This window comes from Nelumbo lutea, chromosome 3 (assembly GCF_056320005.1).
Source record: "Nelumbo lutea isolate HS-2025 chromosome 3, American lotus-T2T, whole genome shotgun sequence".
Lineage (NCBI taxonomy): Eukaryota > Viridiplantae > Streptophyta > Magnoliopsida > Proteales > Nelumbonaceae > Nelumbo > Nelumbo lutea.
Genome location: NC_142686.1, coordinates 52,241,737 through 52,256,293, shown reverse-complemented (window position 1 = coordinate 52,256,293; position 14,557 = coordinate 52,241,737). Strand labels below are relative to the sequence as shown.

The 14,557-nt window shown below is 39.5% G+C and overlaps 1 pseudogene; it reads right to left on the bottom strand.

The window, feature by feature from the left end:
- Positions 1–7,088: 7,088 nt before the first annotated feature.
- LOC148864964 (ethylene-responsive transcription factor ERF098 pseudogene) lies at positions 7,089–7,757 on the bottom strand (annotated as a pseudogene).
- Between the last annotated feature and the right edge of the window lie 6,800 nt (positions 7,758–14,557).

Sequence of the window (14,557 nt, the reverse complement as noted above, 5' to 3'; positions counted from 1 at the left end):
TACACCATGTTAACAAATCAAATTATTGAAGTCGGATCGAAATAGTAAAAAATGAATTAATTGCTTGTAATTTAATAATTAATATAGCGTTAAATAGAACGTGAGTAATGTCGCTTATCATTCCTGAACTTGATAAAAAGGATTATTAAAAGTGGAGTGTGTATATACATATTATGGGAAAATTTATGATACTGAAAAGATATAGTATGGGAAGAAATTTGACCAATCAAAAATATCAAATGACCCTTGATTGATATTACCTCTTTTATTAAGGTGCCAACTTACTGATTGGTAAGGTCTCCTATTAATTATAATCGAGACTTGAGATGAATTCCGTCTACATCATAGTTAGAGGATGGGTTACCTATATTACACCAAATTTTCCAATAATATTTAAGTAATTGGTCTCCCTCTAAGGTTGTCTTCGGTTTTGGGTTGAAGAGAACAATGATACCGAGGAATACAGTTGATGGATCTTCTATAAACTTCTTGGTTTTTGGGTTGGGGTCTTAGTTTGATGTAACATCGGTCCTTGACGGTTCTTGATTAGCAGGACCACGTGTTCTCCTCTGAGGAAACTTGTAGACTTCAGAGCGGTTCATTGTGGTTGGACCGACTTTGATGAGGACTAATCACTAGTGTGCAAAGTGCCCACAGAAAACTAGGGTCTTTCAATTCAAACTTCGAAGGAAGACTAATTCAGTTATTCTGGAAGCATGGTCTGGGTTTTTTAGATGAAAATTGGCCACGAATAATGAATTAGGGTGGTGAAGGGAACACGTGGGTTAATTGTGGGACCCTGAACCATATTCCCATCCCATGTGAAAGATTCCTTGGTTGTATGTTGTAAGAACAATTCTAGTCCAATCTGTTTATGGTAATATGGGCACTGTCAACCCATTAATACTCTGCGTGGGGCCCCGGTGTTTTTTTATTCGCTCTTGGCTCTTGATGTTGATACCATTATTTGTATTATCGCTACTCATGTACTCATCGCTCTTTCTCTATTTTGGGTCGGGTTGGGCTGGGCTCCTTTATTCTCGTTTATCTACCCTTTGGTTGCCTTGGAAACCACATTGTGCACAGAAAACATATTTGGTAGACTTAATTTAGCTTGAAAGCAGAGCTTGCATTTTGTTTTGCGCACACAAGGTGTTCTGCATCAAAATGTTACAAAACACCATGTTTTGCACACGTAGAGTTTCATTAGGGCATCGGGCATGCTATAGCTAAAATCTCCAAAATGCCCTCTTACTAATGATTTTTTATCCACAAACTCTTCCCCCATCCCTACCCACCCACAAGGCACTACCCCCGTCTATTTCGAATATCTCCCACGAATGACAAGGGTTTATTTACGATGCATAGCTGTAGTGTCTTGTTGGTAGATACGTGGGAAGAATGTGTGGGTAGATCTTGTGAACAAATGAGACCTATGGTCAGTGCTTTGATAAGATTATAAGTGAAAAGGATATGATAATTGAAAAACTTCCACCAATTAATTAAACCCCTCCAAGTGAAATTTGAAGAAGACCAGTTTATTGGTTATTTGACACTCATTGATTGGTTATCATTTTTAAGGTATCATTTCAAATTGATACATTTGAAATAATATGATGATAATATTACAAATGGTTAATTGGCATCAATGCTGCAGGTACAGTATCGTCTTCTCAGCTGATGTGTGGGTTAGAAACACTATTTTCTGAGAAAATTGTGCCTTTTTTTTTTGTTTGGAAGCATTACTATCAGGTAGGACATTTCTTGGAGTAACAACAACATTTTCTGTTTGATACTAATGCTCCATGAAAGTTTTCAGCACTGGTACTTATTATCCCATGCCACATCATGTCCTTATCACTGCCACCTCATGTCCCTATTGGCAGCAATGAGCTGCAGCTCCAAGAAACACCAAATTCAGCGTTGCTCCAAGCCATGCCTTCCCAATTTCCAAGGTGTGGCTTGGAACATCATTTTTTATGGAAAAACGGTTCCAAACAAACAAATGTTTTTTGAAGCACCATTTTTTCCAACATGGCGCTGATGTGTCTCCGTTTTCTGAAACAATGGCATCGATGCCAAACAGACGCCTAATAATTAATTAAAGTATATCTAAAGTTTTAAACCCTATTTATAGTACCACTGAACTTTTGTAAATATGGCACATTTTATCTATCCAGTTATCAATTACGTTCCCTTTATATATGACATCACGTGATACTTTTATTTTTTCAAAATCCCAGTTTTACTATCACTACCGACTCCTATTGGAGCTGGTATATTTTGAAAATTTGAAGTTTCAAATTCCATTTCTCCCTTCCATCACTTTGTTTCCACTAGTGTTTTTTGAGCATGATTGACTTAGATGGTCAGACTATTCTGCCCAGGAACTGATCACGCAATTAGTTTTGTTTCATTCTTAATCCGTTTTATGGCAAAAAACCATTAACCCATTGACCCGAGCGACCAAACTATCAATCTATTAAACCTGGACTGTTGGAGAACAATTTTTGGCTTTTTCTTTTTTCATTATTGGCCAAAAATATATTGCCTGGACAGTTCTCAAGCCAAGTGGTGGAAAGGAGAGATGAAGTTTGGAACTTCAAATTTTCAAAAGGCATAATACAAAAGGCATGATACCTTAAAATTGATAACCAAGATAAATTGTCAAAACACTTACCTAAGGAAAAGTAGTTTTACCATAAATTCCACGTTTACTGATAAAAGAATTCAGGAAAATTGTAAAAAAAACTTACCTAAGACTGCATTTGTTTGAGGTGTAAATTCAAATTTTACACCATGGAAAAATGTGAACCGGTTTAGTGGTTGATGGAAATTGGTATTGATTGATTTTGAAAATTTACACGGATCATGTTTGGTTTTTTAAGGTGTAAATTAAAAATCTATTTGATTAAAAGTGAATAAATTGGGTCTTGATGGAAGAAAAAGGTGAACAAGTAATGCTTACACAGTGAATCTTACCGCTGCATAGTGAATCTTACGTAGTACTTCAATGGGTACACCGACAGGATTTGCACTAATACGCCGCTCGCCGCTACTGGAGCTTTGATACACCGGAACTAGGTCTCTGATACGCCACTCACCACTCAATGCTCACTAATAATGTCGACTCCTAGTCCGTTTATTGGTGAGGGGGATTGTAGGATTTGCACTAATACGCTACTCGCCACTCACCGCTAACCACTCACTGATACACCAATGCTGGTTCACTCTCTTTTTCGATTGAACTCTGAAATGCCACCGCTCACTAATATGCTCACTAATCACCAATACTCTCTTCTTCAATCAAACTCCGATACGTTGCCGCTCACTGATACGATGGAGCTGGTTCACTCTCTGGACGAAACTATGATACGTCGCCACCATCGCACTGGTTCATTCTCTTCTTCAATCAAACAAAGAGATGCAGCTGTTGGACAGAGGAGACGCGAGGTAATCCTTGGACAGAGGAAGAGGAAAGTAAAGTTTTACATCGATTTTATCGATATAAACCTTCCACTGATTTTCGATGAATATACAGACAAAAATGGAATTTTACACCCATTGATGAGATATATTAACACCTCTACCAAATGCCTGCAAAATCGAACCGAGGTATAAAGTTTACCCCGATCCTCATTTACACCTCTACCAAGCGCAGCCTAAAGAAAAATAATTTTACCTAAATCTTAGTTTTATTGGTAAAAGAATCCTGAAGAATTGGTTAACTTTGACCAACTCCCCCCTCCAACTAAACTATAATGCAGTTAGATTGTAAAAGGCATTTGGTGCGATACATTCCTCCTTCCAAGTTAGAGCCAAATTATTATTTTAAAGATTCAAACTCCCACCTAACCCTAATCCACATTGTCAAGACCGGAGAACCATCTAATCTGATCTGACGATCCACCCTTCCTATAACGTAAAACCGTAAAAGTACGATTTGTTATGACCCCATCTAAAATTATTAGATGAAAAGATATTAAGGCCTTGTTTGCTTTTTCGTAAATTGCTTATCCAGGTAAATGCAATTACCTGGGTAAGTTTTTCCTGGGAAACATTTACTCAGGTAAGTATATTTATCCATGCTCTTTTATTTCTCATATAAATAAGGAAATGATCATTTTAGCAATAAAAAACCATTATTAAAAGGGATATTTTTGGCCCATTCAAGTATTGACAACTTTCCCCCTAGGTAAGAAAGTTATTTAGCCCTTTTAATAGTGGATTTTTTATGGCTAAGATGGCCATTGCCTTATTTACATGGGAAATAAAAGAACATAGGTAAATGCACTCACCCGGTTAGGAAACACTTACCTAGATAAGTGCATTTACCCAAGTAAGTGACTTATCGAAAAGCGAATGGGGCATAAAAGGGGCACTTTTGTCCCATTCAAGTGTTGATAACTTCCCCTTAGGTGGGAAAGTTATTTATCCACGTAGGAAATGGGTCCATAAATCTAAAAAAAGAATATGGAATTCTTGGTTAATGGGAACCAAAATCCCATTGACCAACTTTCCTCCCTCTCAAAATCCAATAAAAGAACACCCCCATGACTGAATTTGGAAAGAATACAAATGCAAATATGTAGAATGCAAAATCTTATATTTTATATTAATTTAAGCAGTTCTGCTGGGCCATGTGGCCAAGAATTTGGCCACCTCAGACCACTGTTCACTCACCCATGAATGATCCGGCCTGTAATTGTTCTAACTTTCACACCAGCAAAGAACGTAGCTCTAGAAGAGTCTGCATGTCACCATCTACTCAATATTCACGTGACAACTTCCAGAAAATAGTCCTCATATATATATATATATATGACTGATTACTTCAACGAGTAAATAGGCAAAATGTTGTAAAAGTTTATTTGACTATATAATAAGGAATGGATGACAAAATCACCACGCCTAGCTCAACGCAACCATGCTATTAGGTAGACAAGCAATATCGTTTGGAGATGGAAGAGCTAATGTGATTTGATGCTGAAAATGGTTAAAGAAATTGTCATTCTCCCTCACCAATCAAACCCTATTTATCTATTGCTTGTCACGTGTTTTTCTCTGTTGAATCCTGTTTTTTTGGAACAAAGCTTCTTCACATGAAAGTACAATATCCATCGCGCGCGCAGAATCAAATTGGTTAGATATCTTTCCGCTTTTTCTTTTCTTTTTTTTTTCTTTTTTTTTTGGCATTTGTGGATCCAATTAAAATCTTACAAACGTCTAACCAACCCAACTTTGATCTTGAAAAAACTTTCACAATTCAACATTAAATTGGGTTCATCTTTCTGCAGATTTATTTTTGTTTTAAATTTTGCTATGTTTCATTAATTTGCCTACCTAAAACAAAGTAAATTAGTAAAACTGCAAGCAAAAACAAAGTTTTGTCACATTATTCTTCTAATTAATTTGCATTCCTACCAATGAAAATGAAATTGAATTGCAAACAAACGGAGACTTAAAGTCTTGATAGGACTGCTGATTTCATTTGAATGTCATCATGTCTTTCTCTGAATTTGTGTGCATTCAAGTGGGCGGGCTGCTTGACTGCTTCGTTGCCTTCCAGATGCTAATTGTGGGTGATATTCACTCCAATGTTGCTATCTCACGCTGTCATCCACACATTTTGAACTCCCAAGTATTCACTGGCTACTTTAATTAGATATAGGAAAAATCTATGGCAATGAACTGCACTGCCAAGCAGAGAAACTTGAACCGGTGATAAAGTAGTGATACATAACAGTTGAGTCTTTTAATGCTTATAAAGTCTTCAATGAAAAGTATTTGACGGTAATATTGTCATTGTCATTGTCATCATCCAAACTAGCTAGTCATATTTCCATCCTATTATTGAAAGAAAATGGAAATAAGTTGCATTTCTTCAAACATCATTTATATATTGTCCTAGCAATCAGAAACAGTCTTACTATTACATCAACGCGTCCAAATTTGTTGCAAGTGTTTTAGTTTTATAAGCTTTGACTTGTTATAACAACAACAACAAAAACAGGAATTAATCTTGCCCGTCATTGAATATAATGTCTGTAAACAAAACCAATCAAAATCCCACCGTTGTCTATTAACCCCGTTACCGATTTCATCTGCTATTGTTAGTGATCAAGGAAATTAGGTTGTGATTGGATAAGTTTCAGGGTTTGTGCTTTCAAGGCCCAAAAGCACAAAACCCCAATTTATTTGATTCATTTTTATTTCTTATGACTTCATTTGGGAATAGTGTAAATACAAATATATTCAGGGTTTGACTATGATGCCAAAAAGATATAGTACTGAAAAAACCTACAATCAACCAACTAGCATCATCATAAAAGTACGAATCAATGATCAGGTGGGTTTTCACCAAAATTATGGGGTTGTGACTGGTCAAAGTCTTTTTGGTATTCCCATATGTTCAATGAAAAACCTTATATATGGTATTTGTAAACCTTGTTTTGGCACTATACATGTTTAAATTTCCTGGGACTCAGTTTGGTAAGAGTGAAAATACAAAGTTCAGATCAGTTTGGAAGGAATATAAATACATACAAAATAATACAAAATATAAAGTTTTACACTGCAAATTTGTATTTATACTCCCTCCAAAGTCCAAACTGAGCCTTACGTGCAAATCTCAAAAGCAAAAACTTATCCAAACCGAGATTTACTCGTTAAATCTATTAACTATTAAGCTGGCCAGAATTATATTACGAACAACAATTTTGTCATCAAATAATGTTCTAAAGAAGTCAATTAATTAAGCCATATAGAGGTGCTATGGCTATGGCGGTTGTTCTCCAGGAGTCAATTTATTAACAGTTACCTATATATCCAGAATCTCATGATAAACCAAGATTATCCCTCTCAAAAAAGACGGACACCCGACCCATTCTATATTTAAGCTGATAAGTGTGAATCCAGTGGGGTTGATTTTGTCTCTTATAGGAAGCAGTTTTTGAAAAATAACTAGGGAGTAGTAGCTGGAAGTTTGGAACTATTCTCTACAAACGAAACTAAATAGATTGATGTAACCTTAGAAGAAAAAAAAAAAAATATATATATATATATATATATAGAAACAAGAGTGCAAATTTTATATATTAAAATATTACTCTAATTTATTTTTCTTTTACATTGACAAGCATTACATCATCCTATATTTGAAGAAACAGAAAAATATCACTCCAACAATCCCCTTTCAGAACTACTTAGACTAATAGCATTCCAGAGAAGAACACTTGCTGAAGTGGAACCATATTTGGGTTCTGGGTCTCAGGATTTTAGCCCTAAAAACAGTTGGGTTCAAAACTAAACTACTACTGTTTCTTGTTCTTCCCCTCGAAATCAAGGAGGTCCTCCAACAGCTTATCATCCAGGCACTCCAATTCAATAATTTGTTTCCTGTTCCCACTCTTTGCACTCTCGTACTCAGAAGACGAAGACGAAGACGACGATGACCCCAGCACAGAGGAAGAGTAGCTCGACGACAGACAGTCATGGCGTGGCAATTTATATTCATCTGGGAAATTGAGGATGGCCAAAGGACCCCTCATTGCGTAGGCAGCCCGATCATAAGCTCTGGCCGCCTCCTCTGCAGTATTGAAAGTACCCAGCCACAGCCGAGCTCCGTGCCTGGTGGAGTCCCGAATCTCGGCGGCGAACTTCCCCCAAGGTCTCTTCCTCACGCCTCTGTACGAAACCTCTCTCTCCTCCTCGCCTTCTTTCATCCTGCCTTGATGATCAGCTGGCTCTTCCGCCATCTATGGACGCAACGTCGTCCGTCGCGCAGGTAGTTTTATACTTCTCCCTCCGCATTTAAATTGGTTTGGAAAAAGCGTCTGATTGGTCCCAAAACGAGGGTCAATATTCCTACAACTGTGAAATCCAATGGCCGGTAATTCTTCACACGTGGTATTCGACCTTCGGTAGAGAGGTTTCGATGCATTGTACGTGGATGTTCTCAACGGTCAAACGATGGCTTTCCCAGTTTCCCTTCTTATTTTTTTGGTACGTGCGGTCTCTTTTTTCTTTGGATTTTTTTTCCCATTTTGATAATTAAGTTTTGTCTTAATTCGGCCTCGTGCTTATTTGCACCACTCATTTACTTAGTCGGCCCTAACAGTAGTATATTCGACACATGGCAAATGATCCGCAGTAAGTTATCTCCCAATGTTTTAATGCTGTGGGTCCCGGTATCCAATTGCGGGGGTGCTTTATTTCGTTTCATTTCATGCGGACGTAAGCATCTAACATTTGCTTACGTCGTGGATCTTGTGATCAGAAGCTACCGGGGGCTCTCTGCAGCACCAACCTCGTCATGACTAGCGGCTATCGTCTTCCGCTTAATTCACCGTTATTCACGTGGGTTGTGGTCATCCATCCGTATTGTATGTGGTTTACCACAAGTAGGGCTCTTCCTAAGAATGCGCAACCCGATCAAACCGATCAACCCAGATCGATCCAATTCGAGTTGGCTGTCTTTTTATTAGTATCGGTCAGTTTTGGGTTAGGGAAATATATAAATTGATATATCGGAGCAGTTTCGGTTTTAGGTAATTACAATTAAAATAGTCAATCTATCATAATTTCTAACTTTCTATAATTTTTTACACCAAATTGGCAACCCATTAGCTAATTACAATTAGAATTCAATTAGGTGTCTTTTTGTACAGGAGCAAAATCAAAACCGACCCAACCCGACTCAAACCGACTAGGTTGGTTTGGCCTATCAATGGGTCGGTTTTGGTTTCTACCTCAAGTAACCTGACCAGGTCGGGTTGGTTGGAAAAACCCCAATAAACCACCCCAACCCGACCCGTGAACACCCCTAACCACAACAGTGGGACTCTTAAACTTGCAACGTGTTGGTGGAAACTCCGTTTACTGATCGGATTGTTACAATCCTATGTAGTAGAGAGTCAGATTAATACGGGTTTGTTGGGTTGGCTGAGGCGATTTAAAGGTGTCAATTGGACTGGGTTCGGTCCAATTAGTAATGGATTGGATCCAATCGAATCCAAATCTAATACACACCAAATCCAGTACAATCCATTAAAATGTAAATGGAGTGGATTGAATTTTATCCAAATCGAATGAAATATCAAAAATTATATATAAAAAAACAAAACATTTAAAAATAACAAAAATATATTAAAATGAAGAGAAATAAAAATTACAAAAATATACTCTTTTGGCATTGAAAAAAACATTTTTGTAAAAGTGCTTTTGTAAAAGTATTTTAATGAAAGTACTTTTTTCATAAAAGTACTTCTATAAAAATACTTTTGTGTAAGTGCTTTTATAAAAAGTACTTTCGTAAAAATTCTTTCATAAAAGTGCTTTTAGAAAAATGTTTTTTTAAAAGTACTTTCATAAAATTCCTTTGGTAAAAATTCTTTTATAAAAGTACTTCCATAAAAGTTCTTTTGTAAAAGCACTTCCATAAAGTGCTTTTATAAAAATATTTCTGTAAATGTTCTTTTTGTAAAAGTGCTTTAATGTAAAAGTGCTTTTGTAAAAGTACTTTCATAAAAGTGATTCTATGTTAGCTTTAGTTTTGATCAATTTCAAATTGCACAAGGGTTTGGCCTCATGATCAGATTATTGGGAATTTGGTTTAGGTCCAATTCAAACAAATAAGAGTATAGACCAATTTATTTTAGATTGGCCCAATCCAATAATTATATGGACCGTCTAAATCTGATTTGATAAGGTTTGGATCGGATTGGATCCAACCCAAAACCAATCTCCTTTGGAGATGTTCAAAGGGTATTATTGGCATATAATAAAACTTTAAAGGTAAAATAGTCACCCAAATGCCTATTCTCTGTCATTCACCGCTTAAGTAGGCTTTAAAGGACTTCTGATTGGCACCCCACATGCATATCTCACCATAGATTGGGAACATATCCCGTACTTGTTATGGGATGATGTTTCCTATACATGATGGGATGTGCTGTGGGGCGTGTGTGGGGTGCATAGTGTGGGGCGTTGATACAATTCTGTCAGTTGTCAGAATGACGAATGTAGATTTTTTAAACCTTAAAACTTATGGAAGAGTACTGATAGGCTCAATGCAGATTTCTGAATTTCATTGTAAACCTATAAACATTTAAAATGTCAAATACCCACACTACATCCATGCACTAATCCCCGCCCATGAATTGACATTAATTCCAAGTTGGCACCTACCCTAATAGTACTTTGAGCCTAAAAATTCTGACCATGAGCTGAACCGCTATTCTTCCTAAAACTTATTATCTAATCATATTAAATAAAATATGTGTGATAAAGAATCATTATTTTTATTTAAGGGTATAATTTAGGCATGTCCAAAGACAGAAATTTTGTACAAATTGGATTTTTTGTCCGTAGGGTGGACTTCGATCTAAAACCCTACGCTTCATCTATTCAGGTTGGACATGATCTTAACCCTTAGGTACCTTGAGCCCAAACCCAAACTTCGCCTAACTTAGTCTCGGCCCAACTATACACATGTAGTCTATAGATACATATATGCATGTACAAGGATTAAATTATCAATATTAAACAATTGCATTTGTATTAGTGTACCCAAGTATGTTTGGATACATCAATAAAAGAATTTTTTAAAATCCTTAAAATTCTAAAGTAATAAGTGGAACCCTCGAATACTTATAAATCAAAAAAAGTAAGAAAAATAAAAATCAATATTATATTGATCATATCGATATGCATCCCAATTCAAAGTATCAGACGTATTGATATTTTAATCCTTACATGCATATATACACGATATATAAATTTCTTATTTAAAGGTTTAAACTATTGATAGTCAATTGGTTAATGCAAATTTTTACTACATTGGGCCTGATAGGCCTACTTAAGCACAATTTAACAACTCAAGGTCGACTTGTGCTGGGGCTTAACCTGAATATGCCAAATTACAGTTGAACCTGAACTTAGGTTGGATAGGTGACGCTTTAATTCGGGCTCATGCCTTAAGTTGTTAAGCCAAGGTAGATCACAAACTTGGCACAATCTATCAATATACACTTATTTGTATTAATAATGTAAATGAAATATAATATATTTAAAACTAATTCAAAAATGAAATTATTTTCTTATCTAGGTGGTGGGACAATGGCCCAATCAAAATAGGAATATAGAAATTTTGTATAAAACATTTGATCACATCTTTGATATTACATTTATCATATTAAATAGAAATAAGGAAAATTCCACTTGAATACCCTGACTTTTGGGGGTTATCTCAAGCTAATACTCGAATTTTTAAATGTGTCATTATAGTATTCGAACCTTTAAAAAGTATCAAATTGGTCCAACACTGTTAATAGACGTTAAGTATCATATAAAAAAATAAAAATACCCTTCACCCATCATCTAATTTTCTTCTTATTCGTATTGAATCCTAATCACCCCTCCATTTCAGTGAGACTGTAGTTGTAATTATTGGGTCCCGCTTCTAGAGCTGGAGACAAAAGCAGAATATAAGAACTCTAGAAAACTTCTTTTACAGTAAAGCTAAGCATGAGAACATCAGGTTAGAGCTTAATCCTCAATTCCAATACGAAATCAATAAACACATAGCAAGAAAAGAGATTCAAACACTGAAGAAGAGAAATATGCATTGTATCGGACACTTTATGAAGCGAAACGAAAAGAGGCAAATCTATCACTACAAATACTAGGCAATTTTTGTGGTATCAAAAAATAATATTACTAAGAATATTTCTGGTTACGTAGAGATAATTTCTTGCACACGGAGAGACTAGAAGAAAACTAACGGTCCAATTCAAACGGAAGGTGATGGAGTGCGACCCGGCCGGTCTTAGCTGTCCACGGCCTTGCTTCTGAACGGGGTAGCAGGGAACCTGAAACGGAGGAGATGGGGAAGCTCCGGGGGGGACCCGGTGTAGAGGCTCCGAAGCTCAAGTTAGAATCCTTCAAAAGCAAGGTAATACCAGATAGCGCAAAGTTTTTGCATACCTCTGTTGTCGGGGGGGGGGGGGGGCAGGGGGCTCTTATAATCACTTCGTGCACTCGTCCCGGGGCCCTTGTCAGGTCAGGTATGATTACCCTTGTGCTTGTCAATTCGGCCATCGCCCTTTCTGCTGAGACAGAACCGTCACTGCCTAATCGTCATCTAACTGGAGATGGCGGTGTTAGTGGCGGTGGCAGGTGGCCGTTCAGGGTGCTGCCGCCAAACGTCAGATCCCAAGTCAGTCAGGCGCGGTGCCCTTGGGCACGAACTTCCTTAGTGTCAAGCGTGGTACGACTTGTTTGGTTTTGGTGCCAAGTGATGCGAAGTGCTGAGCGAGGCGGTCTTGAGCTCGAACGTATCTATAGGGCAGGTCAGTTCGGCGAAGTGTATCTCGAGCTGTTACAAGGTTAGTTCGGCGAAGTGTATCCCGAGCTGTTACAAGGTCAGTTCGGCAAAGTGTATCCCGAGCTGTTACAAGGGGTGAGTTTGGGCCCCCAGTAGGGACTTTAGTCCGCTCGTGTCCCCTTGTTCCCGCCTAGGCTTGGCCCCTTTTGCCGAGCTGTTGTTTCTGCCATGTGTCACGTAATAGAGAGGTCGGGCCAAATCTTCCTTCATCAATTGCCCCCCACTCCTTGCGCCGGGGGTCTAGCCATGGTGCGGGGAGTTTCGCGAGGTAGTAGGTGGATTTGTCCCGTCCTTCGAACCTTCACTGCGCGAGATGCTTTTGCTAGGGTTCTTTCGGTTTCCGAGAAGGCTGGAAACGTGCTTACTCAAGAACGTTGGTGGTTGTGACAGCGCGTGTTTTAAATTTCAAACCAATTCGCGCCGCTGGGACGTGACAGCGGGTCATTTCAAAAAGGTGCACCACTGCTGTACGTGCGCAGGCGACTGTCAGGGAGACGTGTGGCACGTTAGTTTCGGAAAAGCCGCGTGTCGAAGCGATGTCGGTTTCAAAAAGACGTGCGCTGACGTTTCACTTTTTTCGGAAAGACGTGCGCCAATCACGGCTCGACCTCAAGGGTTGTGCGGTCGGTAAGAACGTGGGTCGTCGGATCGTCTTCGGTCTGCACGGTCGATTCTTGGTTACTGTAGCTATAAATAGTGGGGGACCCCGGTTGGTTTGTCACTTCTGCGGTTTGTCTACTGAGTTCGCATCCAACCTTTCAGCTCGCATCCAAGTCTTTTCCAGCTCGCGTCAAAGCTGGTTATACAGTCTTCATGCTTCTTTGGCTTGTTCTTCAAACTTTCCGGTGAGTACTTTCTTTAATCCATCTTTTCCCCAATGTCTAGCTTTGATAGCTCAGACGATTCTTCGAGTAGGGCCGACGTAGGTTCCACCAACCGAGCCGTGTTCTCAGACAGCCTCAGTGATCTTGAGGTGGAGCTTGAGGACTATGAACCAGTAGGCCGAGTCGCTTCGGGCAGTTTGGCGTCTACCTCCCGCCGAGGTCGGATGCTAGACAGGTTTGGTCCTTCGACCATGACGCCTGAGGGGCTTCAATCCATACTTCTGTCTTACAATCTTCCTGGGGGTTACACATATTTTATTCCTTCGGGCAGCTTTCCTTGGGAACACGGTCCTGACGAGATCGTGATTTTTCGAGAGCAGCTCGCTGCGGGGTTGCGACTTCCTTTCCATCCCCTTCTCGTCGAAGTCATAAACCACTTCGGTGTCACCATTGGTCAGCTTCATCCGAACTCTTTTCGGAACCTGGTGGGGACAGTTTCCCTTTTTTGCGAGCAGAACTTCCCCTTGGACTTAGAGATATTCTCCTCTATCTTGATGCTCAAGAGACATGCGGGTTCTCTTCCTGGGGGGAGACGGACGTATTACCTTTCTCCTCGCCAAAGTTTTAATCTTCTACACGATCTTCCTAATAAGGTCCCGGCTTGGAAGCGGGACTACTTCGGCGTGCGAAGTGCACAAGGATGGCCCTTTCAGACCAGGTGGGGTGAGGCCGCTATTGATTTAGGCGTAACTCTCGATAAAGATACGGTGAAGGGCCTCCGGCAATGGGCACGACAAGGTTTAAAGTGCCACCACTACATAACGGAGGCCAAGCTTATTGCAGCCGGCCTGAGTTCGGGTAGGTTTCTAGCTATGCGGTTCTTGCTTGCTCTGTTCTTTTCATTTTTTTTTTATGTCTAACTCGTTTCTACAGGTGTCATGGACGCGGAGAGAACTCGTGGGGGGCGTTTGTTTCAAGGTATGAAGAGGAGGAAGTGGGTCGCCAAGCAAACTCGTATCGAGCTGCCCCTGGATGAGGAGCCCCAAGTTCCAGATCATACGCCGGAGGATCTGCCCAGGGAGCCCGAAGTGACTCCACCGGTGCACAAAACTGCCAGGGCGCCTTACGCTGAGACCACTCATACGGGCGCTCCTGCGTACTCAAGTGCTCCTGCTCACTCTGGGTCTGCTCATACACGGGCTGGGCCCTCAGGCTCGGGAGCTCAAGGGGAGTTTAGGAGCGTGTTGACGCCGAACTACGCTCTTCAGAAGAGTAGGGATGCTACTTTCCCTGAGGAGGTCACGGCGTGGACCGATCTTTCCTTGAATCAGGTCGCTTTCCGCGCCGT